Source organism: Solanum dulcamara, chromosome 4 (genome assembly GCF_947179165.1).
Source record: "Solanum dulcamara chromosome 4, daSolDulc1.2, whole genome shotgun sequence".
NCBI lineage: Eukaryota > Viridiplantae > Streptophyta > Magnoliopsida > Solanales > Solanaceae > Solanum > Solanum dulcamara.
This window is the reverse complement of record NC_077240.1, coordinates 53,738,963-53,752,737: the sequence shown is the minus strand read 5'-3', so window position 1 is coordinate 53,752,737 and position 13,775 is coordinate 53,738,963.

Below are 13,775 nucleotides of genomic sequence, written 5' to 3'. Positions count from 1 at the left end.
GGCGCTGAAAAGTTTAAGGTTGTTTATACTTGAATTTCTTCCATGTTAAATAGGTTTGGAGGATGACGACATGAACGTGATAAAGAATAGCCCGTAAGAGGTATGTGAAACTTTCTCTTGGCATGTTTTGGCATAAGTAGGTGAAGCTATCTTTCTTTTCTTTTGGCATGTCGTAGCCTTAAGTGAATTGTATGTGAAGTGAGGGGATAATTCCATTCCCAAAACTCCAAGTACACCTTATAATCCCTGTCCACTGCTTAGTATTGGGACTCCTACAAAAATTGAGTATTGCCTATTAAGGCTTCTACATGTTAAAAAGTAGTGTGTGGAAAGTTATCTTTCCCTTCTCTTGATATATACTTGGTATGAAAATGAGATTATGATGCCATAATTGTTCACCAATCCCCAGGATGGGCCAGGTATGAAATATATACATGATGACCACATGAAGGAAAGTACAGACTATACAGAGCTTATTCTCTTTCTTTTTCTTGCATATCTTAGTTGTAAGTTAAATATGATATGAGCTCCGGGGTAACTCCATTCTTAAGCATCTCTTATTTACTTCTGAATATTGAACTCTTATAGTAGTTGAACTATTTCCCTAGGAACTTCTATATGTTAAAGAGGTAACCAATGTACATGCTCCAAGTCTTAAAGACTATATGATAACAAGTGTTTCTGATTCCATAAGAGACCTGGCCTTACCTTGGTACATGTCTAGGGTCCCCAAGATTACAACTGACATAGCCCATAATGGCATTTAGAGAACACTCGAGATGATTACACCGCTACTCGGGTCCTTAGACGAAAGTTTTATCTTCTTATATGGTCAAGTATTTGGTAATGTTTTAAATTGCATATGGTTACTCACTACTCTACTTGTGCATACTGTAACCCTTCTATCACTGAGTCCCGGGCCAGGGTATGTTCTCGTGCACAATTCACTACATTATTGACTGAGTCCCTCACCATATGTGTTGTAATAATATGGTGATGGCATCAGGCCTATGATGGTCCTACAAATATGATTCACTGGACCTCTGAAAAGGCCGGCTATATTGTATGATTTGAGCATGCATACTTCTTATGATTCATAGGGTACAAGTATAGATTTCTGATTTGATATTTTATCCCCTATTTCTCTATTTCAGATATGCTTCTAGTTGTATTATGTTATATTTTACATACTCGGTACATATGTCATACTAACCGCCTTTCTTTGGGGGGGGCTGCGTTTTATGCCCACAGGTACAGATATAGGTTTTGGGAGTCCGTCAGTTTAGGATTCGGTTCAGCTCAGCTGGAAGAGGCTCTATTGTATCGGAGCCTAGTTTTTGATACTAGCCACTAATGTATATAATTGTTTTTGTTATTCAGGGGTACAGTGGGGGTCCTGTCCCGCCATATGTTGTCGTTAATATTTTTAAAGGTCTGCAGACATGTATATGTGGGTTGTGTATGTCAGTTTGGTTCAGCTGGGTCTACATGATGTATGGTATATGTTATTACATTATAGCAGCCTTGTCGGCTTACGTGCCCTTTCAGGTTATGGTGCAAATGGAAGAGGCTACAGATATATGAAATGCTATGACCCATGGGGGTTCTTATGTACATGTCATGTTGTTTGTAGTCTGGTTTGACTACACTTGATTTATATACATTATGTGTCTATCATTCAACTTGACTACAACTGATAAATATGTATATGGGGGTTCAGGTCGAACCCTAGTCGTGGCCTACGAGGTTGGATCGTGACACATGGGTACACCCTAAAGGGGGGAAGTGGCTTCAAGTGAGATTCTATACCGGCATGAATTAACAAGATCTGAAAGCCAGTAGTGAACTGATAAAAGCCATGATATCTGAGATGGTGCTGAGAATTATTAGTAAGAACCTTGAATATTATAACATCAAAGAAAGGGTGCATATAAAGGGGATGAATATGACAAGGGAATCACAATGAGAACTTAAAAATATTATAAGAGATAGCCAGACTACACTTGGCTAAAGGCTAGGATGTTGGTAACAGAGTTACTGGGTACTGACATTGTGATATACAAGTAACAAAAGAGAAAGGATAAGAAATCTCTCCTATACTGGAATATGAGAAAACTTAAGAGTAAGTGAAGGAAGCAAAATAGGTATGACCAAAGAGACTAGTATAGTGACTCTAAGGCAATTTCTGGACTGCTCTAAGCACCTACATATGTTTGTATAAAGATTACGATATGATGTGTGATAAAGGAACTGGAGAGAAGATGCGAGTAAAAGTGCGGTATAACATGCCTAAAGTGTTATAAGCTAGATTAAGAGGGGTTGTGCAATAGCTTAAACAAAATTGCGCATCAAAGGCTTGATAGCCTGTTACAGGGGATGGAAATCCCGACTCAGAAATGTAAGGCATTAAATATAGGTTATAGTACAGGCTGACCTCGCATTGTACGGAAGTATAAGTTCATATGAACTGTTGTGGATAGGCTGAAAAGAACCAGCCCGCATTTTTCCAATTAGGACCATGTATTCAGCCAAGGACTATAAAACACTATATAATAAAAGAAATAGTACAACTTCACGGGATCCCCATAGCTATAATCTCAAACAGAGAAGCCCCATCTACAGTTAACTTCTGGAGATCATTCCAAAGAAGGAATTGGGAACTTAGGTGAATCTTAGCACAACCTTTCACCCTCAGACTAATGGACAGGCCGAGTGCACTATGCAAACGCTAGAAACCATGTTGCGGGCCTGTATTATTAACTTCAGAGATAGATGGAGTGATCGCTTGTCACTTATTGAAGTGCTTCTAATAGCACCCATATGGCACCTTAGAAAGCTTCGTATAGTAGTAGGCGCAGAGCACCTACTGGTGAGTTTAAGGTTGATGAAGGTCCATTGATGGGCCCGGACACGAGCCAATAGGCTATTAATAAAGTGAAACCCATTTAGGAGAAACTAGTAGCATCTCAGAGTCGACAGAAGTCATACTCAGATAATGGACGTTGACCTTTTGAGTTTGAAGTTGGGGGTTGAGTATTTGTGAAAGCGTCACCCATGAAAGGCGTAACAGGACTCGACAAGAAAGAGAAACTTCTCTTGGACCTTATCAGAACATTTGTAGAATAGGAAAAGTTGCCTATGAGTTAGACCTACCGTTGGATTTAGAGGCAGTACGCCCAGTCTCTCATATGTCAAGGTTTCACGAATGTGCAGGCGACCCTGTTACACCCCGCACTCTTGAGCTCGGAACGTTTTCTTAAGTTCCTTAGACACTATCATGTGATACGGATAAGCTACGACACTATCAAACAACTCTAAGAAAAGAAGATTGTGATACCTCGCGAGAAGGGAGGTTGGAGATAGAGTCATAAGAATCTGGAAAGAGTTGGAGGCTAAGAAATGAGTCATAGGACTCGATTTACTTACGTAAGACACTAAGTTAAGAGTCTTATACACTTAAGTTGCTTAAGGATATATCAAGCTTACGTAGTACGGATTACATAGGCTCTTAAAGTGAGACGAAATTACGAACCCGCGAGGAAGGGAAAAAGATGACGCGTGGCAGCCAATGGAGAAGAGACACGTGGCAGCACCTCAAGCAAGCAGGTGATGCACCTACTTAGGCTCAAGTAGGTGATGCAGCTGCTTGGGGGAGGTGGACCCCGCTGCCACGTGGTGGCCCCTAATTGGCAGCATGACACGGTGGCCAATCATGGCTTGACATGTCATCCTTAGGGGATGACACGTGTCACCCCTTGGGACCACATTTATGTATGTATATTATGGATATACTTCAGAATTGGGTCTTCAAACTGCAGCAACAAAGCAGCAACAAGAGAAAAACGTGAAGAACAAGTGAGGGCAGTCACGGGTTTGTGCAAAACAAAAGGTAAGGCCCGATTTCGTTTCGTGAATTAATTATTTAAGGTATCCTACGGTGATATAGCGGTCTTTAATAATGAAAATTTCGGATTTGGGGCAGCAAGAAGCCACGCAAACAGCCCCTTAGTTTCATCCGCGTCGAGGAGTTCCGAAGTTAATTTTCAGCACGTTTGAAGAGCCGTTTGTTAAGGTATGGTTGGATTCTCTTCTCCCACATTTTTGTGAGAGTTTATACATGCTTTGGAGGTGTTATTAATGTAAAGTTACGATTCGGAGCAGCACCAAAAAGATACAAACAGTCCGCTAAAGTTTCAGCATGTTAAGAAACTTCCGAGGCGCGATTTTGGCTAGTTTTGGCCAATTTCGGGTAAGGTAAGGTTTCTCCTTTAAATTAGGACTTTATAAGGTTGTTATGGAGTGTATTATGTAACTTTTATACTGCTGGAAATATGAAAAAAAATCGTGGGGATGCTCAGCGAAAGAAACAATCTAAATTGAAGTCGCCGTAGTTAAATTGTAGTCAAAGTGAGGCGTGGTGTGTTTGGAGGCTGCTTCTGGTTGTGTGGTGTGTGTTGCAGGGTATAAATGTGTTCTAAAATAGGTTTAGTATCTTCTGTTTTCAGCCACATGATTCCATGCTTCGTACGGTTAAAGGTTTCGCAAAATAGAAAATAGAAACCCTCTTTTGATATCGTAACTTCGGACGAGCCATTCGGAGTTTATATTGTGTAATTTTGTCGTAATATGTATATGTATGGGCTGCTGTTTGCATTTTTGGTTGGCTGCAGGTGCTAAAGACATGGTTGGGAATTCGGATAGGGCACATTATAGGGGAGGTGCTGCCCGATTTTCGTTAACATCCTAACTAGTTAAGGAACTAGCCGAGAAGGCGAGCGAAGGGATGAATGTTATGAATACTCGTGGGTAGTCTAAGTTGCTGAAAAGTCCAAGGTTGTTAATACTTACATTACTTCCATGTTAAATAGGTTTCGAGGACAACGATGTGGATGTGATTAAGAGAAGTCCATACAAGGTATGTGAAGCTTTCCTTTGGCGTGTTTTTGGAATAGATATGTAGAACTATTCTTCTTTTCTTTTGGCATGTCTTAGATATAAGTTATGAATGATATGTATACGATATTTGGGATTCAATCCATTTGTAAAGCCCTGAGTATGAGTCGAGACTCTTGTTTATTAGAACTTCTGCAATAGCTGAGTCATTGCCTTTTTGTCTTCTATTTGATGAAAACTAGTACATGTAAAGCCCATTTCTCCTTTCCTTTGGAATGGCTTGATTTTAAGTGAAATGGTATATGATATAGGTTTAGAGGTAATTCCATTTACGAGCTTTGAGTGTAACTCGTGACTTGTAATCACTCCTGAACATAAGAGTCTGAAAGTAGTCAAACTGCTATTCTCGAGCCTTCTATATAATGAATAGTAAGTGGAGGTACCAGCTCCTCTTTTTTTTAAAGGCTCTAAAATGGTAAATGCGTCTGATTGCATAAGTTGAGTCTTTGACTAGGTAACTGTGTCTCTGATTGCATAACTGTGTCTCTGATTGCATAATCGTGTCCTTGATTGCATAAACCATGTTTCTGATTGCATAAGCTATATGGCTTTGTCTGGATGCATGTCTGTGATTCTTGAGGCCCCAACTGATGTAAGCCCTAATGACATCTAAAGGGATACCTCGGATAATTACTCCCCCAGTCTTCAGGTAACGGTTCACTTGACTGTTTCATCGAGTCTTAGATAATGACTTAGTTGCATATGGTTTCTCACTACTCTACTCGTACATACTATAACCCATCCTTCCTCGAGTCCTACGATGGGCCGGGATATGTTATTGTGCACAGTGTTACTGCTTCTTTCACCGCGTCCCGGGCCGGATGTGTATAGTTCCACGCATGAGGAGACGATGCCGTACGTGAGGTGTGATATATGTTATATGTTATGACGATACGATTATTCACCGAGTCCCGGGCCGGCTGTAATATGATAGTATATGTGGTGAAATAAGGAAGGAACACCAAGTCTCTCCTTAGAGGGCCGGGTACATATGTATATTATGATGGTACGCTATAGACGTACACCACTCCATTCACCGAGTCCCTTACTAAAGGGCCGGATACTTTATGTAGGCATGCATATGAGATTAAAGCAATACATTGTGACCTTGAGCCCCGCAGTGAACCAGGTGTGATACGATGATATACATGATTAGATGATACCGTATACGATGGTATGATACCGTATACGATGATATGATGAAATGAAATGCATTATGATATGATGATATGTGATTATGAAGAAGTGATTATAACACCGAGTTCACTAGAGGGCCGGGCACAGCATATGATGATGTGTATGATTTACGTGTCCTAAGGTGCAGGTACAGTAATTCATTTAGTTATTATACTTGTCCCCTGCATCCCTATTCCAGTTATGATCTCAGTTACGATGTCTTATGCTTTACATACTCAGTACATATATCGTACTGACCCCTTTTTCTCGGGGGGCTGCGTTTCATGCCCACAGGTACAGATGTTTATTCTGGAGATCCATCAGCGTAGGAGTTCCTCTCAGCTGTGTCGGAAGTGTTTCACTGTTCTGGAGCCTAAATTTTGATGCTGGTCACTTAATGTATATATTTGTACATTCAGGGGTACGACGGAGGTCTTGTCCCGCCATATGTTATTGTTTCTATTCTTAGAGGTTTGTAGACATGTGTATATGTGGGTTGTTTGTGAGTTAGTTTCGATGTTGCCTATTCGATATATTGTGAATGTTTTTGTTATAGCAGCCTTGTCGGCTCGCGTGCCCTTTCATGATATGAAACAAATGAAAGAGGCTACATGTACATGAAAAAGTTTTAAACTATTGGGGTTTTTGTATATAGTATCACATCACACACGGTTCAACTTAAGTGTAGTTGATAAATACGCATAAGAGGGTCCAGGTCGGACCCCAGTTGTGGCCTACGGGGTTGGGTCATGACAGAAGTGGTATCAGAGCAGTTCGTCCTTGGAATGTCTACAGACCGTATCTAGTAGAGTCTTGTTTATTGGTGTGTTATGCACCACATCTACAGACAGGAGGCTACAGGATATTTAGGATGTTACTTTCTTTCATATCTAAGATCGTGCGATAGAGCCGAGCTATAGGAAATGAAATTCCTCATACTAACCTGCAATTTTAGCAGGAAGACAACGCCGATAGAAGAAAATAACTGACAATATTGGATGTTACGAAGCACGCAGGTAAGCAGAGGCACGAAAGCCCTATGTTAGGTAAGGTATTGAAATGCGATTGATAGATACAATTGAAAAGTGAAAGGAAAGGTAAATAGGAAAGTATAACAGGTGCAGCTCCAGTGGACATAATAGGTAAGTTCATTTCCATACTGTTAATTATGGGCGCCCTGTGCGGCTGCGATATGAGATGATATGACTATATATGTGTGCCCTGTGTGGCTGAGATGTTATACAATATGAATGTATATATGTGTGCCCTGTGAGGCACTGTTGGTATTTTCTGCGTGCAGGTGTTGATATAGTAAGAAATACAGAGGAAACTCTGCCCAAATTTTCCTAGAAATAAGAGGAGAATGAGGTACAGGGCTATAGTATGTCTTAAAAAGTGGTTTTCACAACAATGATGAGATTTGACTAAACAAGTATGGCTGACCTCGAGAAATAAGTTAATTGTTGAGTTAATGGCAATAGAAACTAGGAGGACGATACTAGAATAGTAGAATAAGTTAGAAAGGAACTATAAGCCAAAGAAAATGACTCAGAGAGAACTGATAGATCGAGATAAAATGAGATAGTAAGGCATTTCCTAAATTGATACATAGGGATAAACTATGACAAGTGATAGTTGAAGGAAGTAACAGTATGGTTAAGACAAGAGTAAGACAAGAGTACAAAGGGAAAACAATTGTGACGGATATGAAGTGTTAATAAGATAGCTTGTGAAACATTAAGGACAAGACTAGATAAGAAGGGTAAGTAACCCTTAGTAAGAATCGTGAAGAAAGTCAAGCGGTATTATACTATGGGTCTGAATGCGAACAAGGTACCAGGTGAACATAACAAAAACCATTATGAGAATAAGCAAAACTTAGTAAGGAATTAACTAGAAGGTATGATGGTCCATGTAAATGGAATGTAAAGATAGGTGTGGAACGGAGAAGCAAGCTATGGAACAAATAAGGAAGATTTATCAAGTTTCATAAGGAAAGTTTCGAATAAAGGTTATATGATGACGAAAAGGATGGCTAGTGCAAGGAAATAAAGGGTAATATGGAATTCCTTACGCCCAACCAAAAATGGAAATGAGTTGAAGGAATAATACAAAAGCTCTAATAGAGGCACTCAAGATAGATGCGATTAATTAAGTATAAGTATCGAACAAAAAGAGACATAGACAGTTACGAACTGGAGGTATAGTACGATGAAAAAGTATTAAGACAAGGCCACTACTACCACGAAGTTGATGTGGTTTTAAGCAGGATTAGAAATGAACCTTAGGCACACAACAAAGATGCAAGCTCAGGAGGCGTAAAGAAGTATGGTGTACACGTGACTCCACTCTAATGATTAGTGTTATCCACTGGAATAAAGTTAGTATAATGACGAAGCTCGAAACATGAGTCATTAAAGTATAAGTATACTCGAGTGGGGAATGTGCACCAATTATGAGCCCTCCCTAATTACTGGTTTGGATGAATGGAATGTGGCTTTGAATGCACTGCTACATTACGGATATTACTCGAGTATCAATCATTAGATGAGACTCGATTCGAGATATTCCAAATATTAAAGCACCCTACGGTTGTGCTAGGGTTTCCTAGAAAGGCAACCTAACGTGGGGATGATTTAACAGAAGATGTAGATATGGTGCAACCCGTTAAATATGTTGGAATAGAATCATTCGCGTGTAAATAGCTGAAGATATACGGAGAATAACATAGGTACACCCTAAAAGGGGGGAAGTGGACAAAAGAAGTACAAGCGTAAAAGAAAATCAACCGATGCTATCGCATGTAAATGGGGACGCTTAAACGTCAAATGAGACCCCATAAGGGATGGACGTGATCATACCCAAACTGATGCACCGGATTCCGTTAAAACCCCGAAGTTAAGCGTGCTCGAATGAGAGTAGCACTGGGATGGGTGACCCCCTGGGAAGTGAGAAAGAGAACAAAACAAGTATGACAAAAAGAGATTATAAAGGCGTATTGGTACAATGACACATATAGAACAGAGTACGCCAAGAGCAGAAAAAGATTATGACTGAAATACAATGCACCTCGTGAAAATGGCACAATAATAGTTGTGCAACCTATGAATATTGGCATACTAAGAGCAAGGTCAAATGATTACTCGATAAAAGAAAGTCAGTAATAACAATGTGATTGCCATATTTAGAATCTATTCAGGAAAAGTGTAAGATGGTTTGAGGTAGAACTATTCAGATATAATCGGTATTAAGGACAAGAGCCATAGTGGAGCCTTGACCTCGACTAAAGGAGGTAAGCCACTAGTATAGCAACGCTAAGGAATTTTCTGTACTGCTCTATGTCCGTACACACGTTTATGTAAGGATTACAATATGATGTATGGTAAGAAAACTGGAGAAAAGATCTGAGTAAAAGACAAAGATAGCATACCTAAGGTATTACAAGTTGGATTAAGAGGAGTTGTACAATAGCTTAAGTTAAAAGAAGCATCAGCAGTCTGATAGCCTATCTCAGGGACTGGAAACCCCGACTCAGATGTGGAAAGCAGTTAATATGTATTATAGTACGAGCTGACCTCACATTCTAAGGAACTGGGAGTTCATACGGGCTATGGTAGATGGGCTGACAGAATCAACCTGTTCCCCTCCAGTTAGAAAGGCATATTCAGCTGAGGGTTCTGCAAAATGACATAGTAGGGAAACAATAAGATTTCATGGAGTCCCCACATATATTATCTCAGATAGAAAAGTTCAATTTACAGCTAACTGCTGGAAATCATTTCGAAAGGGATTGAGGAACCCAGATGAATCTTAGTATGACATTTTGCCCTTCGATTAAGGGACAGGCCCAGATGTGATCCACTAAATTATTGATGAAGTAAAGCTTATTCCGGAACAAGATATCGATTAGCAGCCTAAAGTCAGCTAGAAGGGGATACATTGATCTTTTGCAGGGCATTTTTAGAATAGATAAAGCTGCCTATGAGTGGGACCTACCATCCGATTTGAAACAATACATTCAGTTTTCACAGATCAATGCTCCGTAAGAATGGGAACGATGCTCCCAGAATATTTCCCGTGGAGGAGGTCCATGTAACAGGGAGTTATCCTACGAGGGGCAACCTATCTCGATACGGAATCAGCAGATTAAACGGGTTGCGAACTAAGGACATAGCTTCCGTCAAGGTACTGTGGCGGAATAAGAATCGTGAAGACATAAACTAGGAGGTTGAAAAGGACATGAAACACAAGTGTCCGTACCTATTCCCGATGTCTACGGATAGCCCTAGTCTTGGAACTCGTATATTAATTACTTGGACGAAACTGTATGCCATTCCAGTAGAAAGGCATCTCCCTATGATCCATATAAAGTCTTAAGGAAAATTTTATTCAACATTCGGGGACGAATGTTCTAAAGGGGGGAAGGATGTTACACCCCACACTCTTGAGCTCGGAACGTCTTCTTAAGTTCCTTAGACACTATCATGTGAGACGGATATGCTACGACACTATCAAACAACTCTAAGAAAAGAAGATTGTGATACCTCGCGAGAAGGGAGGTTGGAGATAGAGTCATAAGAATCCGGAAAGAGTTGGAGGCTAAGAAATGAGTCATAGGACTCGATTTACTTACGTAAGACACTAAGTTAAGAGTCTTATACACTTAAGTTGCTTAAGGATATATCAATCTTACGTAGTACGGATTACACAGGCTCTTAAAGTGAGACAAAATTACGAACCCGCGAGGAAGGGAAAAAGACGACGCGTGGAAGCCAATGGAGAAGCGACACGTGGCAGCACCTCAAGCAAGCAGGTGATGCACCTACTTAGGCTCAAGTAGGTGATGCAGCTGCTTGGGGGAGGTGGACCCCGCTGCCACGTGGCGGCCCCTAATTGGCAGCATGACACGGTGGCCAATCATGGCTTGACACGTGTCACCCTTAGGGGCTGACACGTGTCACCCCTTGGGACCACATGTATGTATGTATATTATGGATATACTTCAGAATTGGGTCTTCAAACTGCAGCAACAAGAGAAAAACGTGAAGAACAAGTGAGGGCAGCCACGGGTTTGAGCAAAACAAAAGGTAAGGCCCGATTTCGTTTCGTGAATTAATTATTTAAGGTATCCTACGGTGATATAGCGGTCTTTAATAATGAAAATTTCGGATTTGGGGCAGCAAGAAGCCACGCAAACAGCCCCTTAGTTTCAGCCGCGTCGAGGAGTTTCAAAGTTAATTTTCAGCACGTTTGAAGAGCCGTTTGTTAAGGTATGGTTGGATTCTCTTCTCCCACATTTTTGTGAGAGTTTATACATGCTTTGGAGGTGTTATTAACGTAAATTTACGATTCGTAGCAGCACCAAAAAGATACAAACAGTCCGCTAAAGTTTCAGCATGTTAAGAAACTTCCGAGGCGCGATTTTGGCTAGTTTTGGCCAATTTCGGGTAAGGTAAGGTTTCTCCTTTAAATTAGGACTTTATAAGGTTGTTATGGAGTGTATTATGTAACTTTTATACTGCTGGAAGTATGAAAAAAATCGTGGGGATGCTCAGCGAAAGAAACAATCTAAATTGAAGTCGCCGTAGTTAAATTGTAGTCAAAGTGAGGCGTGGTGTGTTTGGAGGCTGCTGCTGGTTGTGTGTTGTGTGTTGCAGGGTATAAATGTGTTCTAAAATAGGTTTAGTATCTTCTGTTTTCAGCCACATGATTCCACGCTTCGTACGGTTAAAGGTTTCGCAAAATAGAAACTAGAAACCCTCTTTTGATATCGTAACTTCGGACGAGCCATTTGGAGTTTATATTGTGTAATTTTGTCGTAATATGTATATGTATGGGCTGATGTTTGCATTGTTGGTTGGCTGCAGGTGCTAAAGACATGGTTGGGAATTCGGATAGGGCACATTATAGGGGAGGTGCTGCCCGATTTTCGTTAACATCCTAACTAGTTAAGGAACTAGCCGAGAAGGCGAGCGAAGGGATGAATGTTATGAATACTCGTGGGTAGTCTAAGTTGCTGAAAAGTCCAAGGTTGTTAATACTTACATTACTTCCATGTTAAATAGGTTTCGAGGACAACGATGTGGATGTGATTAAGAGAAGTCCATACAAGGTATGTGAAGCTTTCCTTTGGCGTGTTTTTGGAATAGATATGTAGAACTATTCTTCTTTTCTTTTGGCATGTCTTAGATATAAGTTATGAATGATATGTATACGATATTTGGGATTCAATCCATTCGTAAAGCCCTGAGTATGAGTCGAGACTCTTGTTTATTAGAACTTCTGCAATAGCTGAGTCATTGCCTTTTTTTCTTCTATGTGATGAAAACTAGTACATGTAAAGCCCATTTCTCCTTTCCTTTGGAATGGATTGATTTTAAGTGAAATGGTATATGATATAGGTTTAGAGGTAATTCCATTTACGAGCTTTGAGTGTAACTCATGACTTGTAATCACTCCTGAACATAAGAGTCTGAAAGTAGTCAAACTGCTATTCTCGAGCCTTCTATATAATGAATAGTAAGTGGAGGTACCAACTCCTCTTTTTTTTTAAAGGCTCTAAAATGGTAAATGCGTCTGATTGCATAAGTTGAGTCTTTGACTAGGTAACTGTGTCTCTGATTGCATAACTGTGTCTCTGATTGCATAATCGTGTCCTTGATTGCATAAACCATGTTTCTGATTGCATAAGCTATATGGCTTTGTCTGGATGCATGTCTGTGATTCTTGAGGCCCCAACTGATGTAAGCCCTAATGACATCTAAAGGGATACCTCGGATAATTACTCCCCCAGTCTTCAGGTGACGGTTCACTTGACTGTTTTATCGAGTCTTAGATAATGACTTAGTTGCATATGGTTTCTCACTACTCTACTCATACATACTGTAACCCATCCTTCCTCGAGTCCCATGATGGGCCGGGATATGTTATCGTGCACAGTGTTACTGCTTCTTTCACCGCGTCTCGTGCCGGATGTGTATAGTTCCACGCACGAGGAGACGATGCCGTACGTGAGGTGTGATATATGTTATATGTTATGATGATACGATTATTCACCGAGTCCCGGGCCGGCTGTAATATGATAGTATATGTGGTGAAATAAGGAAGGAACACTAAGTCCCTCCTTAGAGGGCCGGGTACATATGTATATTATGATGGTACGCTATAGATGTACACCACTCCATTCACCGAGTCCCTTACTAAAGGGCCGGATACTTTATGTAGGCATGCATATGAGATTAAAGCAATACATTGTGACCCTGATCCCCGCAGTGAACCGGGTGTGATACGATGATATACATGATAAGATGATACCGTATACGATGGTATAATACCGTATACGATGATATGATGAAATGAAATGCATTATGATATGATGATATGTGATTATGAAGAAGTGATTATAACACCGAGTTCACTAGAGGGCCGGGCACAGCATATGATGATGTGTATGATTTACGTGTCCTAAGGTGCAGGTACAGTAATTCATTTAGTTATTATACTTGTCTCCTGCATCCCTATTTCAGTTATGATCTTAGTTACGATGTGTTATGCTTTACATACTCAGTACATATATTGTACTGACCCCCTTTTCTCGGGGGGCTGCGTTTCATGCCCGCAGGTACAAATGTTTATTCTGGAGATCC